This window comes from Arachis ipaensis, chromosome B4 (assembly GCF_059453495.1).
Source record: "Arachis ipaensis isolate K30076 ecotype BB chromosome B4, ASM5945349v1, whole genome shotgun sequence".
Taxonomy (NCBI): Eukaryota; Viridiplantae; Streptophyta; class Magnoliopsida; order Fabales; family Fabaceae; genus Arachis; species Arachis ipaensis.
Genome location: NC_142439.1, coordinates 108,508,466 through 108,534,534, shown reverse-complemented (window position 1 = coordinate 108,534,534; position 26,069 = coordinate 108,508,466). Strand labels below are relative to the sequence as shown.

General features: G+C 39.5%; 2 non-coding genes across 2 annotated transcripts; both read right to left on the bottom strand.

The window, feature by feature from the left end:
- Window positions 1-6,839: 6,839 nt before the first annotated feature.
- On the bottom strand, window positions 6,840-6,947 carry LOC148568720 (small nucleolar RNA R71). The gene has a single exon (XR_015882082.1). It is a non-coding gene; the product is annotated as a small nucleolar RNA R71 (small nucleolar RNA).
- A 10,039-nt stretch (window positions 6,948-16,986) lies between these two features.
- LOC148568719 (small nucleolar RNA R71) lies at window positions 16,987-17,094 on the bottom strand. The gene has a single exon (XR_015882923.1). It is a non-coding gene; the product is annotated as a small nucleolar RNA R71 (small nucleolar RNA).
- Between the last annotated feature and the right edge of the window lie 8,975 nt (window positions 17,095-26,069).

Genomic DNA, 26,069 nt, shown 5'->3' with positions numbered 1-26,069 from the left:
AGTCCAGAAGGACTCTGGGGTCATATGCTAACCCCACTACTACTTCATATGGGAGTAGTATCTGTATACCCTCCATTGGAGTCAGTAGCTTTGAGTTGAATCCTCAGCTCATTATCATGGTGCAGCAAAGTTGCCAGTATTCCGGTCTTCCACAGGAAGAACCTACAGAGTTTCTGGCATAATTTTTACAAATTGCTGACACAGTACATGATAAGGAAGTAGATCAGGATGTCTACAGATTATTACTGTTTCCGTTCGCTGTAAAAGACCAAGCTAAGAGGTGGTTAAACAACCAACCTAAGGCTAGCATAAGGACATGGAAACAGCTGACAGAAAAATTCCTGAATCAATACTTTCCTACAAAACGGATGACACAACTAAGGCTGGACATCCAAGGCTTTAAACAAGGAGATAATGAATCTCTTTATGATGCCTGTGAGAGATACAGAGAGATGCTAAGAAAATGGCCCTCTGAAATATTTTCAGAGTGGGTTCAGTTAGACATCTTCTATTATGGGCTTACAGAAAGGGCTCAGATTTTTCTAGATTATTCAGCTGGTGGATCTATCCACATGAGAAAGACAATTGAAGAAGCTCAAGAGCTCATTGATACAGTTGCCAGAAATCAGCATCTGTACCTAAGCAGTGAACCTTCCATGAAAGAAGAGGCTAAAACAGTGACTGCTGAACTCAGCCCTGCAGAACAAGCTACTGAGTTCAATCAGCAATTGGATTTTCTAACAAAACAGTTAGCCGAATTCAAGGAGAGACTACAAGAGACAAGAATGGCTAATATAAATATGGAAGTACAATTAAAGCAAACAAAGCAGCAGCTGTCAAAACAAATAACAGAAGAGTGCCAAGCAGTTCAATTAAGAAGTGGAAAAACAGTAGATGCCCCACCTCAAGGTAGCAGGAAGCCAAGAAATGAGCAAACTACCCAAAATCTATCTGAGGACAGTAAGAGCCCGGAGAGGAATAATTCTGGCGCTCAAACGCTAGAAATTGGGTGGAAAGCTGGCGTTGAACGCCCAAACCATGCTCAGTCCTGGCGTTCAACGCCAGAAACAAGCAAGGACTTGGCGTTGAACGCCCAAAGGAAGCACAGTTCTGGCGTTCAAACGCCAGGAACAGGTGAGGAGTTGGCGTCTAATGTCACTTCAGCTTCCAACCCTGGCATTCAAATGCCAGTGAGGGATCAGACATACACAAGTGCTGATAACAACCCCTCTAAAAAGGCTTCTCCAACCACTTCTGTAGGAAATAAACCTACAGCAACTAAGGTTGAGGAATATAAAGCCAAGATACCTTATCCTCAAAAACTCTGCCAAGAGGAGCAGGATAAGCAATTTGCTCGCTTTGCAGATTATCTCAGGACTCTTGAAATAAAGATTCTGTTTGCAGAGGCACTTGAGCAAATACCTTCTTATGCCAAGTTCATGAAAGAGATCTTGAGTCATAAGAAGGATTAGAGAGAAACTGAAAGAGTTCTCCTCACAGAAGAATGCAGTGCAGTCATTCTGAAAAGCTTTCCAAAAAAGCTTAAAGATCCTGGGAGCTTTCTGATACCATGCATATTAGAGGGTAATTGCACTAAGACAGCTTTATGTGATCTTAGGGCAAGCATCAACCTAATACCTGCATCCACTATCAGAAAGCTTGGTTTAACTGAAGAAGTTAAACCAACCCGGATATGTCTCCAACTTGCTGATGGCTCCATTAAATACCCATCAGGCGTGATTGAGGACATGATTGTCAGGGTTGGGCCATTCGCCTTTCCCACTGACTTTGTAGTGTTGGAAATGGAGGAGCACAAGAGTGCTACTCTCATTCTAGGAAGACCTTTCCTAGCAACTGGACGAACTCTCATTGATGTTCAAAAGGGGGAAGTCACCCTGAAAGTCAATGAGGATGAGTTTAAGTTGAATGCTGTCAAGGCCATGCAGCATCCAGACACACCAAAAGACTGCATGAAAGTTGATCTTATCGACTCTCTGGTGGAGGAGATCAACATGGCTAAGAGTCTCGAATCAGAGCTGGAAGACATCTTTAAGGATGTTCCGCCTGATCTAGAGGATTCAGAGGAATTGAAAGAGCCTCTGAAACTTCCTCAGGAAGAGGAAAAACCTCCTAAACCCGAGCTCAAACCATTACCACTATCCCTGAAATATGCATTTCTGGGAGAATGTGACACTTTTCCAATGATCATAAGCTCTGCTTTAAATCCACAGGAAGAGGAAGCACTAATTCAAGTGCTGAGGACACACAAGACAGCTCTTGGGTGGTCCATAGGTGACCTTAAGGGCATAAGCCCAGCTAGATGCATGCAAAAGATCTTATTGGAGGACAATGCTAAGCCAGTGGTTCAACCATAGAGGCGGCTAAATCCAGCCATGAAGGAAGTGGTGCAGAAAGAGGTCACCAAATTACTGGAGGCTGGGATTATCTATCCTATCTCTGATAGCCCTTGGGTAAGCCCTGTCCAAGTTGTCCCCAAAAAGGGAGGCATGACAGTGGTTCATAATGAAAAAAATGAACTGGTTCCTACAAGAACAGTTACAGGGTGGCGCATGTGTATTGACTACAGAAGGCTCAATACTGCCACCAGAAAGGATCATTTTTCTTTACCATTCATAGACCAGATGTTAGAAAGGCTAGCAGGTCATGATTACTACTGCTTTTTGGATGGCTATTCAGGCTACAACCAAATTGCAGTAGATCCCCAGGATCAAGAGAAAACAGCATTCACATGTCCATCTGGAGTGTTTGCTTACAGAAGGATGCCACTTGGGCTGTGTGATGAGCGGATAATTTATACGCTTTTTGACATTATTTTTAGTATGTTTTTAGTAGAATCTGGTTACTTTTAGGGATGTTTTCATTAGTTTTTATGTTAAATTCACATTTCTAGACTTCACTATGAGTTTGTGTGTTTTTCTGTGATTTCAGGTATTTTCTGGCTGAAATTGAGGGACTTGAGCAAAAATCAGATTCAGAGGTTGAAGAAGGACTGCTGATGCTGTTGGATTCTGACCTCCCTGCACTCAAAATGGACTTTCTGGAGCTACAGAACTCAAAATGGTGCGCTTCCAATTGCGTTGGAAAGTAGACATCCAGGGCTTTCCAGAAATGTATAATAGTCTATACTTTGTCCAAGTTTCGATGACGCAAACTGGCATTCAACGCTAGCTCTCTGTCCAATTCTGGCGTCCAGCGCCAGAAACAAGTTGCAAAGTGGAGTTCAACGCCCAAACTGGCACAAAAGCTGGCGTTCAACTCCAAGAATGACCTCTCCACGTGTAGACTTCAAGCTCAGCCCAAGCACACACCAAATGGGCCCCGGAAGTGGATTTATGCATCAATTACTTACTTCTGTAAACCCTAGTAACTAGTTTATTATAAATAGGACCTTTCACTATTGTATTAGACATCTTTTGAACCATCTTTGGATCATTTTTATATCTTTGGATGCCTGGTTCTTAGATCAGGGGGGCTGGCCATTCGGCCATGCCTGGACTTTTCACTTATGTAATTTCAACGGTAGAGTTTCTACACTCCATAGATTAAGGTGTGGAGCTCTGCTGTTCCTCAAAGATTAATGCAAAGTACTACTGTTTCCTATTCAATTCATCTTATTTCGCTTCTAAGATATTCATTCGCACTTCAACCTGAATGTGATGAACGTGACAATCATCATCATTCCCTATGAACGCGTGCCTGACAACCACTTCCGTTCTACATTAGATTGAATGAGTATCTCTTAGATCTCTTAATCAGAATCTTCGTGGTGTAAGCTAAAATGATGGCGGCTTTCAAGAGAATCCGAAAAGTCTAAACCTTATCTGTGGTATTCCGAGTAGGATTCAATGATTGAATGACTGTGACGAGCTTCAAACTCACGAGTGCTGGGCGTAGTGACAGACGCAAAAGGAGGGTGAATCCTATTCCAGCATGATCGGGAACCTCAGATGATTAGCCGTGCCGTGACACGGCATCTTGGACCATTTTCACAAGAGGAGGGGATGTAGCCACTGACAACGGTGATGCCCTTGCATAAAGCCAGCCATGGAAAGGAGTGAGACTGATTGGATGAAGACAGCAGGAAAGCAGAGGTTCTGAGGAACGAAAGCATCTCTATGCGCTTATCTGAAATTCTCACCAATGATTTACATAAGTATTTCTATCCCTCTTTTATTATTTAATTTCGAAAACCCCATTACTATTTTATATCATCCTGACTGAGATTTACAAGGTGACCATAGCTTGCTTCATACCAACAATCTCCGTGGGATTCGACCCTTACTCACGTAAGGTATTACTTGGACGACCCAGTGCACTTGCTGGTTAGTTGTGCGAAGTTGTGAACCATGGTATTGGCATCATGTTTTTGGCGCCATTACCAGGGAAAGAAAGAGCAATGAATTTTACATAATCAAGGTGTAATCACAATTTCTGCGCACCAAGTTTTTGGCGCCGTTGCCGGGGATTGTTCGAGTTTGGACAACTGACGGTTCATCATGTTGCTCAGATTAGGTGATTTTCTTTTTGTTTTCTTTTCAAAAAAAATTTTTCAAAATTTCTTTCACAAATTCTCATTTGTTTTCGAAAAAAAATGTGTTTTCAAAAATATATTTTCCTTCAGAATTTTTAAGAATGAATTCTAGTGTTTCATGAAGCATGTTTAAGCATGCTGGCTATAAAACCATGTCTAAATTCTTTTGGGCAGAGGTTTTGGCTTAAAATTGAATGAAGTACACTCATATTTTTACTAAAGCTTGGCTGGCTATTAAGCCATGCTTGACCCTTTGATTGGAGCTTTAGACTAAAGAGCATAAGATTCCTAGAATTCATATTAAAAATTTTGGAATCCTTATTTTTCTTTTTCAAAATGATTTTCGAAAAAATTAAAAGAAAATACAAAAAAATTTATAAAATCATAAAAATCAAAAATATTTTTTGTTTGAGTCTTGAGTCATGTTATAAGTTTTGTGTCAATTGCATGTTCATCTTGCATTTTTCGAAAATTCATGCATTCATAGTGTTCTTCATGATCTTCAAGTTGTTCTTGGTAAGTCTTCTTGTTTGATCTTGATGTTTTCTTGTTTTGTGTTGTATGGTGTTTTTCATATGCATTCTTGCATCCATAGAGTCTAAGCATCAAAGATTTTTATGTTTGGTATCTTGCATGTTTTCCTTGCATTAAAAATTTTTCAAAAATATGTTCTTGGTGTTCATCTTGACATTCAAAGTGTTCTTGGTGTTCATCTTGACATTCATAGCATTCTTGCATGCATTCACTGTTTTGATCTAAAAATTCCATGCATTGAGCAATTTTAGTGTTTTTCTCTCTCATCATAAAAATTCAAAAAAAAAAATATCTTTCCCTTTTTCTCTCTTAAAATTTCGAAAGTTTGGATTGACTTTTTCAAAAATTTTTAAAATATAGTTGTTTTTATGAGTCAAATCAAATTTTCAATTTAAAAATCTCATCTTTTTCAAAATCTTTTTCAAAAATCAAATCTTTTTCATTTTTCTTAGTTATTTTCGAAAATTATAAAAATGTTTTTCCAAAAATCTTTTTCTTATCTTTATCACATAATTTTCGAAAATAACATCACCAATTAATGTTTTGATTCAAAAATTTCAAGTTTGTTACTTGCTTGTTAAGAAAGATTCAAACTTTAAGTTTTAGAATCATATCTTGTGATTTCTTGTGAATCAAGTCATTAATTGTGATTTTAAAAAAAAAATCAAATCTTTTTCAAAACTAATTTCAATCATATCTTTTCAAAAATATCTTCTTATCTTATCTTTTTTTTAAAATTTGATTTTTTAAAAATATCTTCTCTAACTTCTTAGATTCTTATCTTTTCAAAAATTGATTTCAACTAACTAACTAACTTTTTGTTTGTTTCTTATCTTTTTCAAAACTACCTAACTAACTCTCTCTCTCTCAAATTTTCGAAAATATCTCCCCCCTTTTTTCAAAATTTCTTTTTATTTAACTAATTATTTTATTTTTTATTTGAATTTTCGAAAAACTACTAACCTTTTTCAAAAACAATTTTCGAAAATCACTAACTCTTTTTCAAAAATTATTTTCGAAAATCCTCTCCCTCTCTCATCTTATTCTATTTATTTATTCATCTACTAACATCCCTTCCTCACATCACTCACCAAATTCGAACTCCCTCTTCTATCTGTGTTCAAATTTTTCTTCTTCTCTTCTTCTACTAACAATAAGGAACCTCTTTACTGTGACATAGAGGATTCCTCTTCTTTTCTTGTTCTGTCTCTTTCTTATGAGCAGGAACAAAGAAAAAGGCATTCTTGTTGAAGCTAATCCAGAACCTGAAAGGACTCTGAAGAGAAAACTAAGAGAAACTAAATTACAACAATCCAGAGACAACCTTATTGATAATTTCGAACAAGTAAAGGAGATGGCAGCCGAACCCAACAACAATAATGCAAGGAGAATGCTTGGTGACTTTACTGCACCTAATTTCAATTTACATGGAAGAAGCATCTCCATTCCTACCATTGGAGCAAACAATTTTGAGCTGAAACCTCAGCTAGTTTCTCTGATGCAGTAGAACTGCAAGTTTCATGGACTTCCATCTGAAGATCCTTTTCAGTTCTTAACTGAATTCTTGCAGATCTGTGATACTGTTAAGACTAATGGAGTAGATCCTGAAGTCTACAGGCTCATGCTTTTCCCTTTTGCTGTAAGAGACAGAGCTAGAGTGTGGTTGGACTCTCAACCCAAAGACAGCCTGAACTCTTGGGATAAGCTGGTCACGACTTTCTTAGCCAAGTTCTTTCCTCCTCAAAAGCTGAGCAAGCTTAGAGCTGATGTTCAAACCTTCAGACAGAAAGAAGGTGAATCCCTCTATGAAGCTTGGGAAAGATACAAGCAGCTGACCAAAAAGTGTCCTTCTGACATGCTTTCAGAATGGACCATCCTGGATATATTCTATGATGGTTTATCTGAGCTATCAAAGATGTCATTGGATACTTCTACAGGTGGATCCATTCACCTAAAGAAAACGTCTGCAGAAGCTCAAGAACTCATTGACATGGTTGCTAATAACTAGTTTATGTACACTTCTGAGAGGAATCCTGTGAATAATGGGACGCCTATGAAGAAAGGAGTTCTTGAAATTGATACTCTGAATGCCATATTGGCTCAGAATAAAATATTGACTCAGCAAGTCAATATGATTTCTCAGAGTCTGAATGGAATGCAAGCTGCATCCAACAGTACTCAAGAGGCATCTTCTGAGGAAGAAGCTTATGATCCTGAGAACCCTGCAATAGCAGAGTTAAAATACATGGGTGAACCATATGGAAACACCTATAATCCATCATGGAGAAATCATCCAAATCTCTCATGGAAAGATCAAAGGCCTCAACAAGGCTTTAATAATGGTGGAAGAAACAGGTTTAACAATAATAAACCTTTTCCATCATCCACTCAGCAACAGACAGAGAACTCTGAACAAAATACTTCTAATTTAGCAAACATAGTCTCTGATCTATCTAAGGCCACTGTAAGTTTCATGAATGAAACAAGGTCTTCCATTAGAAATTTGGAAGCACAAGTGGGCCAGCTGAGTAAAAGGATCACTGAAATCCCTCCTAGCACTCTCCCAAGCAATACAGAAGAAAATCCAAAAGGAGAGTGCAAGGCCATTGACATAACCAAAATGGCCGAACCCAATGAGGGAGAAGAGGACGTGAATCCCAAGGGGGAAGACCTCCTGGGACGTCCAGTGATCAATAAGGAGTTTTCCTCTGAGGAACCAAAGGAATCTGAGACTCATCTAGAGACCATAGAGATTCCATTGAACCTCCTTATGTCATTCATGAGCTCTGATGAGTATTCCTCTTCTGAAGAGAATGAGGATATTACTGAAGAGCAAACTGCCAAGTTTCTTGGTGCAATCATGAAGCTGAATGCCAAATTATTTGGTATTGAAACTTGGAAAGATGAACCTCCCTTGTTCGCTAATGAACTAAGTGATCTGGATCAACTGACATTGCCTCAGAAGAGACAGGATCCTGGAAAATTCATAATACCTTGTACCATAGGCACCATGATCTTTAAGGCTCTGTGTGACCTTGGTTCAGGAATAAACCTCATGCCCCTCTCTGTAATAGAGAAACTGGGAATCTATGGGGTGCAAGTTGCTAAAATCTCATTAGAGATGGCAGACAATTCAAGAAAACAGGCTTATGGACAAGTAGAGGACGTGTTAGTAAAGGTTGAAGGCCTTTACATCCCTGCTGATTTCATAGTCCTGGATACTGGAAAGGAAGAGGATGAATCCATCATCCTAGGAAGACCTTTCCTAGCCACAGCAAGAGCTGTGATTGATGTGGATAGAGGAGAATTGATCCTTCAAATAAATGAGGACAACCTTGTGTTTACAACTCAAGGATCTCTCTCTGCATCCATGGAGAGGAAGCATAAAAAGCTTCTCTCAAAACAGAGTCAACCAGAGCCCCCACAGTCAAACTCTAAGTTTGGTGTTGGGAGGCCACAACCAAACTCTAAGTTTGGTGTTGAACTCCCATATCCAAACTCTAAGTTTGGTGTTGGAGAGTCTCAACAATGCTCTGAACATCTGTGAGGCTCCATGAGAGCCCACTGTCAAGCTATTGACATTAAAGAAGCGCTTGTTGGGAGGCAACCCAATTTTTATTTATCTAACTATATTTTTCTTAGTTATATGTCTTTATAGGTTCATGATCATGTGGAGTCACAAAATAAATATAAAAATTGAAAACGGAATCAAAAACAGCAAAAGAAAAATCACACCCTGGAGGAAGACCTTACTGGCGTTTAAACGCCAGTAAGAAGCATGTTTTGGGCGTTCAACGCCAGAACAGAGCATGGTTCTGGCGCTGAACGCCAGAAATAGGCAGCATCTGGGCGTTTGAACGCCAGAAATGCTCCCTGGAGAAGAGCTGGCGCTGAACGCCCAGAACAAGCATGGTTCTGGCGTTCAACGCCAGAAATGGGCAACAAATGGGCGTTGAACGCCCAAAATGGGCACCAACCTGGCACTGAACGCCCAGAGTTGTGTGCAAGGGCATTTTACATGCCTAATTTGGTGCAAGGTTGTAAATCCTTGAACACCTCAGGATCTGTGGACCCCACAGGATCATCTCAGGATCTGTGGACCCCACAGGATCCCCACCTACCTCCACTCACTTCTTCTCACCCCTCTTTCACAAAATCCCATAAACACTCTTCCCCAAAACCCTTCACCAATCACCTCAATCTCTCTTCCCCATCACCTCTTCATCACTCACATCCATCCACTCTTCCCCATAAACCTACCTCATAAACTCCACGTACCTTCAAAATTCAAAATTAATTTCCCACCCAAACCCACCCTAAATGACCGAACCTCATACCCCCCTCCCATCCCTATATATAACCCTCCATTCTTCCTCATTTTCACACAACACAACCCTCTCTTCTCTTCTTGGCCGAAACACAACCCCTTCTCCCCTCCTCCATTTCTTCTTCTTCTTCATCTATTCTTTCTTCTCTTGCTCGAGGGCGAGCAAAATTCTAAGTTTGGTGTGGTAAAAGCATAAGCTTTTTGTTTTTCCATTACCATTGATGGCACCTAAGACCGGAGAATCCTCTAGAAAAGGAAAAGGGAAGACAAAAGCTTCCACCTCCGAGTCATGGGAGATGGAAAGGTTCATCTCCAAAGCCCATCAAGACCACTTCTATGACGTTGTGGCCAAGAAAAAGGTGATCCCTGAGGTCCCTTTCAAACTCAAAAGAAATGAGTATCCGGAGATCCGACATGAAATTCAAAGAAGAGGTTGGGACGTTCTAACAAATCCCATCCAACAAGTCGGCATCCTAATGGTTCAAGAGTTCTATGCCAATGCATGGATCACCAAGAACCATGATCAAAGTAAGAACCCGGATCCAAAGAACTATATTACAATGGTTCGGGGGAAATACTTAGATTTTAGTCCAGAGAATGTAAGGTTGGCGTTCAACTTGCCAAACATGGAAGAGAATGCACGCCCCTACACAAGGAGAGTCAACTTTGATCAAAGGTTGAACCAAGTCCTTATGGACATATGTGTGGAAGGAGCTCAATGGAAGATTGACTCCAAAGGCAAGCCGGTTCAACTAAGAAGATTGGACCTCAAGCCTGTGGCTAGAGGATGGTTGGAATTCATCCAATGCTCCATCATCCCCACTAGCAACCGATCTAAAGTTACTGTGGATCGGGCCATCATGATTCATAGCATCATGATTGGAGAGGAAATAGAAGTTCATGAAGTCATCTCTAATGAACTCTACAAAATAGCCGAAAAGTCATCCCCCATGGCAAGGCTAGCATTTCCTCATCTTATTTGCCATCTATGTTACTCAGCTGGAGCTTTCATAGAAGGAGACATTCCCATTGAGGAAGAGAAGCCCATCACTAAGAAAAAGATGGAGCAAGCAAGAGAGCCCATTCATGGAGCTCAAGAGGCGTATGAAGCTCATCACCATGAGATCCCGGAGATGCCTCAAATGTATTTTCCTCCACAAAACTATTGGGAGCAAATCAACACCTCCCTAGGAGAACTAAGCTCCAACATGGGACAACTAAGGGTGGAACATCAAGAGCACTCCATCATCCTTCATGAAATAAGAGAAGATCAAAAAGCAATGAGGGAGGAGCAACAAAGACAAGGAAGAGACATAGAAGAGCTCAAGGACATCATTGGTTCCTCAAGAAGGAAACGCCACCATCACTAAGGTGGATTCATTCCTTGTTCTTATTTCTTCTATTTTTCGTTTTCTATGTTATGTGCTTATCTATGTTTGTGTCTTCATTACATGATCATTAGTAGTTAGTAACTATGTCTTAAAGTTATGAATGTCCTATGAATCCATCACCTCTCTTAAATGAAAAATGTTTTAATTCAAAAGAACAAGAAGTACATGAGTTTTGAATTTATCCTTGAACTTAGCTTAATTATATTGATGTGGTGACAATGCTTCTTATTTTCTGAATGTATGCTTGAACAGTGCATATGTCTTTTGAAGTTGTTGTTTAAGAATGTTAAATATGTTGGCTCTTGAAAGAATGATGACAAGGAGACATGTTATTTGATAATCTGAAAAATCATAAAAATGATTCTTGAAGCAAGAAAAAGCAGCAAAGAACAAAGCTTGCAGAAAAAAAAATAGGCGAAAAAAAAAAAAGCAAGCAGAAAAAGCCAAAAGCTCTTAAAACCAAGAGGCAAGAGCAAAAAGCCAGTAACCCTTAAAACCAAAAGGCAAGGGCAAATAAAAAGGATTCCAAGGCTTTGAGCATCAATGGGTAGGAGGGCCTAAAGGAATAAAATCCTGGCCTAAGCGGCTAAACCAAGCTGTCCCTTACCATGTGCTTGTGGCGTGAAGGTGTCAAGTGAAAACTTGAGACTGAGCGGTTAAAGTCAAGGTCCAAAGCAAAAAAAAAAGAGTGTGCTTAAGAACCCTGGACACCTCTAATTGGGGACTTTAGCAAAGCTGAGTCACAATCTGAAAAGGTTCACCCAATTATGTGTCTGTGGCATTTATGTATCCGGTGGTAATACTGGAAAACAAAGTGCTTAGGGCCACGGCCAAGACTCATAAAATAGCTGTGTTCAAGAATCATCATACTGAACTAGGAGAATCAATAACACTATCTGAACTCTGAGTTCCTATAGATGCCAATCATTCTGAACTTCAATGGATAAAGTGAGATGCCAAAACTATTCAGGAGGCAAAAAGCTACAAGTCCCGCTCATCTGATTGAAGCTATGTTTCATTGATAGTTTGGAATTTATAGTATATTCTCTTCTTTTTATCCTATTTGATTTTCAGTTGCTTGGGGACAAGCAACAATTTAAGTTTGGTGTTGTGATGAGCGGATAATTTATACACTTTTTGACATTGTTTTTAGTATATTTTTTGTAGAATCTGGTTACTTTTAGGGATGTTTTCATTAGTTTTTATGTTAAATTCACATTTCTGGACTTCACTATGAGTTTGTGTGTTTTTCTATGATTTCAGGTATTTTCTGGCTGAAATTGAGGGACTTGAGCAAAAATCAGATTCAGAGGTTGAAGAAGGACTGCTGATGCTGTTGGATTCTGACCTCCCTGCACTCAAAATGGATTTTCTGGAGCTACAGAACTCAAAATTGCGCGCTTCCAATTGCGTTGGAAAGTAGACATCCAGGGCTTTCCGAAAATGTATAATAGTATATACTTTGCCCAAGTTTAGATGACGCAAACTGGCATTCAACGCCAGCTCTCTGCCCAATTCTGGCGTCCAGCGCCAGAAACAAGTTGCAAAGTGGAGTTCAACGCCCAAACTGGCACAAAAGCTGGCGTTCAACTCCAAGAATGACCTCTCCACGTGTAGAGTTCAAGCTCAGCCCAAGCACACACCAAGTGGGCCCCGGAAGTGGATTTATGCATCAATTACTTACTTCTGTAAACCCTAGTAACTAGTTTATTATAAATAGGACCTTTCACTATTGTATTAGACATCTTTTGAACCATCTTTGGATCATTTTTATATCTTTGGACGCCTGGTTCTTAGATCAGGGGGGCTGGCCATTCGGCCATGCCTGGACTTTTCACTTATGTAATTTCAACGGTAGAGTTTCTACACTCCATAGATTAAGGTGTAGAGCTCTGCTGTTCCTCAAAGATTAATACAAAGTACTACTGTTTCCTATTCAATTCATCTTATTTCGCTTCTAAGATATTCATTCGCACTTCAACCTGAATGTGATGAACATGACAATCATCATCATTCCCTATGAACGCGTGCCTGACAACCACTTCCGTTCTACATTAGATTGAATGAGTATCTCTTAGATCTCTTAATCAGAATCTTCATGGTGTAAGTGATGAGTGGATAATTTATACGCTTTTTGACATTATTTTTAGTATATTTTTAGTAGAATCTAGTTACTTTTAGGGATGTTTTCATTAGTTTTTATGTTAAATTCACATTTCTAGACTTTACTATGAGTTTGTTTATTTTTCTGTGATTTCATGTATTTTCTGGCTGAAATTGAGGGACTTGAGCAAAAATCAGATTCAGAGGTTGAAGAAGGACTGCTGATGCTGTTGGATTCTGACCTCCTTGCACTCAAAATGGATTTTTTGGAGCTACAGAACTCGACATGGCGTGCTTCCAATTGAATTGGAAAGTAGACATCCAGGGCTTTCCAGCAATATATAATAGTCCATACTTTGCCCAAGTTTAGACGGCGCAAACTGGCGTTCAACGCCAGCTCTCTGCCCAATTCTGGCGTCCAGCGCCAGAAACAAGCTGCAAAGTGGAGTTCAACGCCCAAACTGGCACAAAAGCTGGCGTTCAACTCCAAGAATGACCTCTCCACGTGTATACTTCAAGCTCAAGCCCAAGCACACACCAAGTGGGCCCCGAAAGTGGATTTATGCATCAATTACTTACTTCTGTAAACCCTAGTAGCTAGTTTATTATAAATAGGACTTTTTACTATTGTATTTGATCATCCTGGATTGTATTTTTGATCCTGTGATCACGTTTTGGAGGCTGGCCAGTCGACCATGCCTGGACCTTTCACTTATGTATTTTCAACGGTAGAGTTTCTACACTCCATAGATTAAGGTGTGGAGCTCTGCTGTTCCTTAAAGATTAATGCAAAGTACTACTGTCTTCTATTCAATTCAACTTATTCCACTTCTAAGATATTCATTCGCACTTCAACCTGAATGTGATGAACGTGAAAATCATCATCATTCCCTATGAACGTGTGCCTGACAACCACTCCCGTTCTACATTCGATTGAACGAATATCTCTTAGATCACTAATACAGGGGACCGAGTCCGAGATATTGGGATCTTCGTGGTATAAGCTAGATTGATGGCGGCATTCATGAGAATCCAGAAAGTCTAAACCTTGTCTGTGGTATTCCGAGTAGGATTCAATGATTGAATGACTGTGACGAGCTTCAAACTCGCGATTGCTGGGCGTAGTGACAGACGCAAAAGGATAGTAAATCCTATTCCAGCATGATCGAGAACCGACAGATGAATAGCCGTACCGTGACAGGGTGCGTTGACCATTTTCACTAAGAGGATAGGATGTAACCATTGACAAGGGTGATGCCTCCAGACGATTAGCCGTGCCGTGACAGGGCATTTGGATCATTTTCTCGAGAGAAGACCGAAAGTAGCCGTTGACAATGGTGATGCATTACATAAAGCCAGCCATGGAAAGGAGTAAGACTGATTGGATGAAGACAGCAGGAAAGCAGAGGTTCAGAGGAACGAAAGCATCTCTATGCGCTTATCTGAAATTCTCACCAATGATTTACATAAGTATTTCTATCCCTATTTTATTAATTATTTTCGAAAACCCCATTACTATTTTATATCCGCCTGACTGAGATTTACAAGGTGACCATAGCTTGCTTCATACCAACAATCTCCGTGGGATTCGACCCTTACTCATGTAAGGTATTACTTGGACGACCCAGTGCACTTGCTGGTTAGTTGTGCGAAGTTGTGAACCATGGTATTGGCATCATGTTTTTGGCGCCATTACCAGGGAAAGAAAGAGCAATGAATTTTACATAATCAAAGTGTAATCACAATTTCTGCGCACCAAGTTTTTGGCGCCGTTGCCGGGGATTGTTCGAGTTTGGACAACTGACGGTTCATCTTGTTGCTCAGATTAGGTAATTTTCTGTTTGTTTGGTTTTCAAAAATTTTTCAAAAATCTTTCAAAAATTTCTCCTTTGTTTTCAAAAATAAAAAAATTTATTTTTTTTTCAGAATTTTTAAGAATGAATTCTAGTGTTTCATAAAGCATGTTGAAGCCTGGTTGGCTGTAAAGCCACGACTGTAGGGCATGTTAGACGTGTCATGTCTGGATTACATACTAAAGCTTGGCTGGCTATTAAGCCATGCCTGACCCTTTGATTGGAGCTTTAGACTAAAGAGCATAAGATTCCTGGAATTCATATTAAAAATTTTGGAATCCTTATTTTTCTTTTTCAAAATGATTTTCGAAAAAAAAAATTAAAAGAAAATACAAAAAAAATCATAAAATCATAAAAATCAAAAATATTTTTTGTGTTCTTGTTTGAGTCTTGAGTCATGTTATAAGTTTGGTGTCAATTGCATGTGCATCTTGCATTTTTCGAAAATAACCATGCATTCATAGTGTTCTTCATGATCTTCAAGTTGTTCTTGGTAAGTCTTCTTGTTTGATCTTTGCATTTGCATGTTTTGTGTCTTTTCTTGTTTTTCGTATGCATTCTTGAAATATTAGTGTCTAAGCATGAAAGATTTCTAAGTTTGGTGTCTTGCATGTTTCCTTTGCATTAAAATTTTTTCAAAAATATATTCTTGGTGTTCATCATGACATTCATAGTGTTCTTGGTGTTCATCTTGACATTCATAGCATTCTTGCATGCATCACATGTTTTGATCTAAAATTCTCATGCATTGCATCATTTTTCTTGTTTTTCTCTCTCATCATAAAAATTCAAAAATAAAAAAATATCTTTCCCTTTTTCTCTCTTAAAATTTCGAAAATTAGATTTGACTTTTTCAAAAATTTTTCAAAAATCTTATCTTTTTCAAAATCTTTTTTAAAAATCAAATCTTTTTCATTTTTCTTAGTTATTTTCGAAAATTATAAAAATATTTTTCAAAATTTTTTTTCTTATTTTTATATCAAATTTTCGAAAGTAACAATAACAATTAATGTTTTGATTCAAAAATTTCAAGTTTGTTACTTACTTGTTAAGAAAGATTCAAACTTTAAGTTCTAGAATCATATCTTGTGATTTCTTGTAAATTAAGTCATTAATTGTGATTTTAAAAATCAAATCTTTTTTTCAAAAAAACTAATTTTTATCATATCTTTTCAAAAATATCTTCTCATGTTATCTTTTTCAAAAATTTGATTTCAAAATATCTTTTCTAACTTCCTAACTTCTTATATTTTCAAAATTTGTTTCAACTAACTAACTAACTTTTTGTTTGTTTCTTATCTTTTTCAAAACCACCTAACTAACTCTCTCTCTCTCTAATTTTCGAAAATATCTTCCCTCTTTTTCAAAATTTCTTTTTAATTAACTAATTATTTCAATTTTTAAAATCTTAATTTTCGAAAATTACTAACATTTTTCAAAAACTATTTTCGAAAATTACTAACTCTTTTTCAAAAATTATTTTCGAAAATCCTCTCCCTCTCTCATCTTATTCTATTTATTTATTCATCTACTAACATCTCTTCCTCATATCACTCACCAAATTCGAACCCCCCTCTTCTATCTGTGTTCGAATTTTTTCTTCTTCTTCTCTTCTTCTACTAACAATAAGGAACCTCTTTACTGTGACATAGAGGATTCTTCTTCTTTTATTTTTCTCTTCTCTTTCTTATGAGCAGGGACAAAGAAAAAGGTATTCTTGTTGAAGCTGATCCAGAACCTGAAAGGACTCTGAAGAGGAAACTAAGAGAAGCTAAATTACAACAATCCAGAGAAAACCTTATTGAAAATTTCGAACAAGTAAAGGACATGGCAGCCGAACCCAACAACAATAATGCAAGGAGAATGCTTGGTGACTTTACTGCACCTAATTCCAATTTACATGGAAGAAGCATCTCCATTCCTGCCATTGGAGCAAACAACTTTGAGCTGAAACCTCAATTAGTTTCTCTGATACAGCAGAACTGCAAGTTTCATGGACTTCCATCTGAAGATCCTTTTCAGTTCTTAACTGAATTCTTGCAGATATGTGATACTGTTAAGACTAATGGAGTAGATCCTGAAGTCTACAGGCTCATGCTTTTCCCTTTTGCTGTAAGAGACAGAGCTAGAGTATGGTTGGATTCTCAACCCAGAGATAGCCTGAACTCTTGGGATAAGCTGGTCACGGCTTTCTTAGCCAAGTTCTTTCCTCCTCAAAAGCTGAGCAAGCTTAGAGTGGATGTTCAGACCTTCAGACAGAAGGAAGGTGAATCCCTCTATGAAGCTTGGGAGAGATACAAAGGACTGACCAAAAAGTGTCCTTCTGACATGCTTTCATCATGGACCATCCTGGATATATTCTATGATGGTCTGTCTGAGTTATCTAAGATGTCATTGGATACCTCTGCAGGTGGATCCGTTCACCTAAAGAAAACGCCTGCAGAAGCTCAAGAACTCATTGACATGGTTGCAAATTACCAGTTTATGTACACTTCTGAAAGGAATCCTGTGAATAATGGGACGCCTATGAAGAAGGGAGTTCTTGAGATTGATACTCTGAATGCCATATTGGCTCAGAATAAAATATTGACTCAGCAAGTCAATATGATTTCTCAGAGTCTGAATGGAATGCAAGCTGCATCCAACAGTACTCAAGATGCATCTTCTGAAGAAGAAGCTTATGATCCTGAGAACCCTGCAATAGCAGAGGTAAATTACATGGGTGAACCATATGGAAACACCTATAATCCATCATGGAGAAATCATCCAAATTTCTCATGGAAGGATCAAAAGCCTCAACAAGGCTTTAATAATGGTGGAAGAAACAGGTTTAGCAATAGCAAGCCTTTTTCATCATCCACTCAGCAACAGACAGAGAATTCTGAGCAGAATCCATCTAGCTTAGCAAATTTAGTATCTGATCTATCTAAGGCCACTGTGAGTTTCATGAATGAAACAAGGTCTTCCATTAGAAATTTGGAAGCACAAGTGGGCCAGCTGAGTATAAGGATCACTGAAATCCCTCCTAGTACTCTCCCAAGCAATACAGAAGAGAATCCAAAAGGAGAGTGCAAGGCCATTGACATAAGCACCATGGCCGAACCTGTAAGGGAAGGAGAGGACGTGAATCCCAAGGAGGAAGACCTCCTGGGACGTCCAGTGATCAATAAGGAGTTTCCCTCTGAGGAACCAAAGGACTCTGAGACTCATCTAGAGACCATAGAGATTCCATTGAACCTCCTTATGCCATTCATGAGCTCTGATGAGTATTCCTCTTCTGAAGAGAATGAGGATGTTACTGAAGAGCAAACTGCCAAGTTTCTTGGTGCAATCATGAAGCTGAATGCCAAATTATTTGGTATTTAAACTTGGGAAGATGAACCTCCCTTGTTCACCAATGAACTAAGTGATCTGGATCAACTGACATTGCCTCAGAAGAAACAGGATCCTGGAAAGTTCATAATACCTTGTACCATAGGCACCATGATCTTTAAGGCTCTATGTGACCTTGGTTCAGGAATAAACCTCATGCCCCTCTCTGTAATAGAGAAACTGGGAATCTATGGGGTGCAAGCTGCTAAAATCTCATTAGAGATGGCAGATAATTCAAGAAAACAGGCTTATGGACAAGTAGAGGACGTGTTAGTAAAGGTTGAAGGCCTTTACATCCCTGCTGATTTCATAGTCTTAGATACTGGAAAGGAAGAGGATAAATCCATCATCCTAGGAAGACCTTTCCTAGCCACAGCAAGAGCTGTGATTGATGTGGACAGAGAAGAATTGATCCTTCAATTGAACAAGGACAACCTTGTGTTTACAACTCAAGGATCTCTCTCTGCATCCATGGAGAGGAAGCAGAAAAAGCTTCTCTCAAAGCAGAGTCAAACAAAGCCCCCACAGTCAAACTCTAAGTTTGGTGTTGGGAGGCCACAACTAAACTCTAAGTTTGGTGTTGAACTCCCATATCCAAACTCTAAGTTTGGTGTTGGAGAGTCTCAACAATGCTCTGAACATCTGTGAGGCTCCATGAGAGCCCACTGTCAAGCTACTGACATTAAAGAAGCGCTTGTTGGGAGGCAACCCAACTTCTATTTATCTAACTATATTTTTCTTAGTTATATGTCTTTATAGGTTCATGATCATGAGGAGTCAAAAAAAATATATAAAAATTGAAAACGGAATCAAAAACAGCAGAAGAAAAATCACACCCTGGAGGAAGCATCTACCCGGCGTTCAACGCCAGAACAGAGCATGGTTCTGGTGTTGAACGCCCAAAATGGGCAGTATCTGGGCACTGAACGCCAGAATTGCACCCTGGAGAGGAGCTGGCGCTGAACGCCCAGAACAAGCATGGCTCTGGCGTTCAACGCCAGAAATGGGCAACAAATGGGCGTTGAACGCCCAAAATGGGCACCAACCTGGCGCTGAACGCCCAGAGTTGTGTGCAAGGGCATTTTACATGCCTAATTTGGTGCAAGGTTGTAAATCCTTGAACACCTCCGGATCTGTAGACCCCACAGGATCATCTCAGGATCTGTGGACCCCACAGGATCATCTCAGGATTTGTGGACCTCACAAGATCCCTACCCACCTCACCCTCTCTTTCTCCATTCATGACCATCCCTTCTGTTTTCTATTCACCACTCACATCCATACACACATCCCTCCATCTCCTCCATATCTTCTTCTTCTTCTTCTATTCTTTCTTCTTTTGCTCGAGGGCGAGCAACATTCTAAGTTTGGTGTGGTAAAAGCATAAGCTTTTTATTTTTCCATTACCATTAATGGCACCTAAGACCGGAGAAACCTCTGGAAAAGGGAAAGAGAAGATAAAGGCTTCCACCTCCGAGTCATGAGAGATGGAAAGATTCATCTCAAAGGGTCTATAGCTCAGTGGTAGAACATTTGACTGCAAATCAAGAGATCCCTGAGATACCTCAGGGGATACAGTTTCCTCCAAAAAAAAAACTATTGGGAGCAAATCAACACCTCCCTAGGAGAATTAAGTTCCAACATGGGACAATTAAGGGTGGAACATCAAGAGCACTCCATCATCCTTTATGAAATAAGAGAAGATCAAAAAGCAATGAGGGAGGAGCAACAAAGACAAGGAAGAGACATAGAAGAGCTCAAGGACATCATTGGTTCCTCAAGAAGGAAACGCCACCATCACTAAGGTGGATTCATTCCTTGTTCTTATTTCTTCTGTTTTTCGTTTTCTATGTTATGTGCTTATCTATGTTTGTGTCTTCACTACATGATCATTAGTAGTTAGTAACTATGTCTTAAAGTTATGAATGTCCTATGAATCCATCACCTCTCTTAAATGAAAAATGTTTTAATTCAAAAGAACAAGAAGTACATGAGTTTTAAATTTATCCTTGAACTTAGTTTAATTATATTGATGTGGTGACAATGCTTCTGGCTTTCTGAATGTATGCTTGAACAGTGCATATGTCTTTTGAAGTTGTTGTTTAAGAATGTTAAATATGTTGGCTCTTGAAAGAATGATGACAAGGAGACATGTTATTTGATAATCTGAAAAATCATAAAAATGATTCTTGAAGCAAGAAAAAGCAGCAAAGAACAAAGCTTGCAGAAAAAAAAAAGAAAAAAAGAAAAAAAAATAGGCAAAAAAAATAGAAAAAAAAATAGAAAGAAAAAGCAAGCAGAAAAAGCCAAAAGCTCTTAAAACTAAGAGGCAAGAGCAAAAAGCCAATAACCCTTAACACCAAAAGGCAAGGGTAAATAAAAAGGATCCCAAGGCTTTGAGCATCAGTGGATAGGAGGGCCTAAAGGAATAAAATCCTGGTCTAAGCGGCTAAACCAAGCTGTCCCGAACCATGTGCTTGTGGCGTGTAGGTGTCAAGTGAAAACTTGAGACTGAGCGGTTAAAGTCAAGGTCCAAAGCAAGAAAAAAGAGTGTGCTTAAGAACCCTGGACACCTCTAATTGGGGACTTTAGCAAAGCTGAGTCACAATCTGAAAAGGTTCACCCAATTATGTGTCTGTGGCATTTATGTATCCGGTGGTAATACTGGAAAACAAAGTGCTTAGGGCCACGGCCAAGACTCATAAAGAAGCTGTGTTCAAGAATCATCATACTGAACTAGGAGAATCAATAACACTATATGAACTCTGAGTTCCTATAGATGCCAATCATTCTGAATTTCAATGGATAAAGTGAGATGCCAAAACTATTCAAGAGGCAAAAAGCTATAAGTCCCGCTTATCTGATTGGAGCTATGTTTCACTGATAGTTTGGAATTTATTGTATATTCTCTTCTTTTTATCCTACTTGATTTTCAGTTGCTTGGGGACAAGCAACAATTTAAGTTTGGTGTTGTGATGAGTGAATAATTTATACGCTTTTTGACATTGTTTTTAGTATGTTTTTAGTAGAATCTAGTTACTTTTAGGGATATTTTCATTAGTTTTTATGTTAAATTCACATTTCTGGACTTTACTATGAGTTTGTGTATTTTTCTATGATTTCAGGTATTTTCTGGCTGAAACTGAGGGACTTGAGCAAAAATCAGATTCAGAGGTTGAAGAAGGACTGCTGATGTTGTTGGATTCTGACCTCCCTGCACTCAAAATGGATTTTCTGGAGCTACAGAACTTGAAATGGCGTGCTTCTAATTGCATTGGAAAGTAGACATCCAGGGCTTTCCAGATATATATAATAGTCCATACTTTTCCCAAGTTTAGACCACGCAAACTGGCGTTCAACGCCAGCTCTCTGCCCAATTCTGGCGTCCAGCGCCAGAAACAAGCTGTAAAGTGTAGTTCAACACCCAAACTGGCACAAAAGCTGGCGTTCAACTCCAAGAATGACCTCTCCACGTGTAGACTTCAAGCTCAAGCCTAAGCACACACCAAGTGGGCCCCGGAAGTGGATTTATGCATCAATTACTTACTTCTATAAACCCTAGTAGCTAGTTTATTATAAATAGGACTTTTTACTATTGTATTTGTTCATCCTGGATTGTATTTTTGATCCTGTGATCACGTTTTGGGGGCTGGCCAGTCAGCCATGCCTGGACCTTTCACTTATGTATTTTCAACGGTATAGTTTCTACACTCCATAGATTAAGGTGTGGAGCTCTGCTGTTCCTCAAAGATTAATGCAAAGTACTACTGTTTTCTATTCAATTCAACTTATTCCACTTCTAAGATATTCATTCGCACTTCAACCTGAATGTGATGAACGTGACAATCATCATCATTCCCTATGAACGCGTGCCTGACAACCACTCCCGTTCTACCTTCGATTGAACGAATATCTCTTAGATCACTAATACAGGGGACCGAGTCCGAGATATTGGGATCTTCGTGGTATAAACTAGATTGATGGCGGCATTCATGAGAATCCGGAAAGTCTAAACCTTGTCTGTGGTATTCCGAGTAGGATTCAATGATTGAATGACTGTGACGAGCTTCAAACTCGCGATTGCTGGGCGTAGTGACAGACGCAAAAGGATAGTAAATCCTATTCCAGCATGATCGAGAACCGACAGATGAATAGCCGTGCCGTGACAGGGTGCGTTGACCATTTTCACTAAGAGGATAGGATGTAACCATTGACAAGGGTGATGCCTCCAGACGATTAGCCGTGCCGTGACAGGGCATTTGGATCATTTTCCCGAGAGAAGACCGAAAGTAGCCGTTGACAATGGTGATGCATTACATAAAGCCAGCCTTGGAAAGGAGTAAGACTAATTGGATGAAGACAGCAGGAAAGCAGAGGTTCAGAGGAACGAAAGCATCTCTATGCGCTTATCTGAAATTCTCACCAATGATTTACATAAGTATTTCTATCCCTATTTTATTAATTATTTTCGAAAACCCCATTACTATTTTATATCCGTCTGACTGAGATTTACAAGGTGACCATAGCTTGCTTCATACCAACAATCTCCGTGGGATTCGACCCTTACTCACGTAAGGTATTACTTGGACGACCCAGTGCACTTGCTGGTTAGTTGTGCGAAGTTGTGAACCATGGTATTGGCATCATGTTTTTGGCGCCATTACCAGGGAAAGAAAGAGCAATGAATTTTACATAATTAAAGTGTAATCACAATTTCTGCGCACCAGTAAGCTAAAATGATGGCGGCATTCAAGAGAATCCAGAAAGTCTAAACCTTGTCTGTGGTATTCCGAGTTGGATTCAATGATTGAATGACTGTGACGAGCTTCAAACTCGCGAGTGCTGGGCGTAGTGACAGACGCAAAAGGAGGGTGAATCCTATTCCAGCATGATCGGGAATCTCAGATGATTAGCCGTGCCATGACAGGGCATCTTGGACCATTTTCACAAGAGGAAGGGATGTAGCCACTGATAACGGTGATGCCCTTGCATAAAGTCAGCCATGGAAAGGAGTGAGACTGATTGGATGAAGACAACAGGAAAGCAGAGGTTCAGAGGAACGAAAGCATCTCTATGCGCTTATCTGAAATTCTCACCAATGATTTACATAAGTATTTCTATCCCTCTTTTATTATTTAATTTTGAAAACCCATTACTATTTTATATCAGCCTGATTGAGATTTACAAGGTGACCATAGCTTGCTTCATACCAACAATCTCCGTGGGATTCGACCCTTACTCACGTAAGGTATTACTTGGACGACCCAGTGCACTTGCTGGTTAGTTGTGCGAAGTTGTGAACCATGGTATTGGCATCATGTTTTTGGCGCCATTACCAGGGAAAGAAAGAGCAATGAATTTTACATAATCAAGGTGTAATCACAATTTCTGCGCACCACTGTGTAATGCGCATGTAACATTTCAGAGATGCATGCTCTCTATTTTCTCTGATATGGTGGAAAATTTTCTAGAAGTCTTCATGGATGACTTCTCAGTATACGGAGACTCATTCAGCTCCTGTCTTGATCACCTGACACTGGTTCTGAAAAGATGCCAAGAGACCAACTTGGTTCTAAACTGGGAAAAATGTCACTTTATGGTGACTGAAGGGATTGTCCTTGGGCATAAGATTTTGAACAAAGGAATAGAGGTGGATCAAGCTAAAATAGAGGTAATTGAAAAATTACCACCACCTGCCAATGTTAAGGTAATTAGAAGCTTTCTGGGGCATGCAGGATTCTATAGGAGGTTTATAAAGGATTTTTCAAAAATTGCAAAACCTCTAAGCAACCTGCTAGCTGCTGACACGCCATTTATGTTTGACACAGAGTGCCTGCAGGCGTTTGAAACTCTGAAAGCTAAGCTGGTCACAGCACCAGTTATCTCTGCACCAGACTAGACATTACTATTCGAATTAATGTGTGATGCCAGTGATCATGCCATTGGTGCAGTACTGGGGTAAAGGCATGACAAGCTTCTGCATGTCATTTACTATGCTAGCCGTGTTCTAAATGATGCCCATAAAAATTACACAACCACAGAAAAAGAATTGCTTGCAGTGGTTTATGCCATTGACAAGTTTAGATCATACTTGGTTGGATCCAAAGTGATTGTGTACACTGACCATGCTTCTCTTAAATATCTACTTACAAAGCAGGATTCAAAACCCAGGCTTATAAGATGGGTATTGCTTCTATAAGAGTTTGATATAGAAATAAGAGACAGAAAAGGGACAGAAAACCAAGTGGCTGATCATCTGTCCTGAATAGAGCCAGTAGAAGGGGCGTCCTCTCCCTCTATTGAGATCTCTGAAACCTTTCTGGATGAGCATTTGTTCGCCATTCAGGAAACACCATGGTTTGCAGACATTACAAACTATAAAGCTGCAAGGTTCATACCCAAGGAGTACAGCAGGCAAAAAAAGAAAAAATTAATTACTGATGTAAAGTACTACTTGTGGGATGAACCCTATCTCTTTAAGAGATGTGCAGACGGAATAATCCGTAGGTGTGTGCCTAGAGAAGAAGCACAGAGCATCTTATGGCATTGCCATGGGTCACAATATGGAGGTCATTTCAGAGGTGAGCGAACAGCCACCAAGGTCCTCCAATGTGGTTTCTACTGGCCTACACTCTACAGAGATTTTCGAGAGTTTGTACGTAACTGTGACAGTTGCCAGAGAGCTGGTAATTTGCCTCATAGTTATGCCATGCCTCAACAAGGAATCTTGAAGATTGAGTTGTTTGATGTATGGGGTATTGATTTCATGGGGCATTTCCCACCATCATACTCAAACACTTATATTTTGGTGGCAGTTGACTATGTATCAAAATGGGTAGAGGCCATTGCCACACCCACCAATGATACTAAAACAGTGCTGAAGTTCCTCCAGAAACATATCTTCAGCAGATTTGGTGTCCCTAGAGTACTAATCAGTGATGGGGGCACTCACTTCTGCAACAGACCATGGTCCGGTATGGGATTCGCCACAAGGTGGCGACTCCATATCATCCACAGACAAATGGGCAAGTTAAAGTTTCTAACAGAGAACTAAAAAGAATCCTGGAACGAACTGTAAGTACCCGTAGAAAGGATTGGGCACGAAGCTTGGATGATGCTCTGTGGGCTTACAGAACAGCATTCAAGACTCCTATAGGGACCTCTCCATACCAACTTGTGTATGGTAAGGCTTGTCACCTGCCCGTGGAACTGGAACATAAGACCTACTGGACAACCAGATTCCTAAACTTTGATGCCAAATTAGCTGGAGAAAAAAGATTGCTCCAGCTGAATGAGCTAGAGGAATTCAGATTCACTGCTTTCAAAAATGCCAAGCTATACAAAGAGAAATAAAAAAGGTGGCATGACAGAAAGCTGTCATCTAGAATCTTTGAACCAGGACAAAAATTTCTGTTGTTTAACTCTAGGCTCAGGCTATTTCCCGGGAAACTGAAATCCCGATGGAGGGGACCATATGTGATTACAAGTGTATCACCATATGGTTATGTGGAGCTTCAAGACATTGATTCTGATAAGAAGTTCATTGTTAATGGACAGAGAATCAAGCACTATCTTGAAGGCAATATTGAGCAAGAGTGCTCAAGGCTGAGGCTAGATTAAAAGCTCAGCAAGGTCCAGCTAAAGACAATAAAGAAGCGCTTGCTGGGAGGCAACCCAGCCAGTAGCAATACTTTTTCTGTTATCTTATTTTATTTTGTTCCATTCTTCATTTTAATTATTTTTTATAAGTTCAATATTAACAAGGTAAAGAATCAATTGCATAAGTTCACAGGGATACAGAAGGATTCAGAGCACAAAATAGAAAAAAGGAGCTCACTGGCAAGAAAACGCCAGTAAAGGCTGTTTTGGGCATTGAACGCCCAAAAGAAGCATCCAATGGGCGTTGAACGCCAGAAAGAAGCATCTTCTGGGCGTTG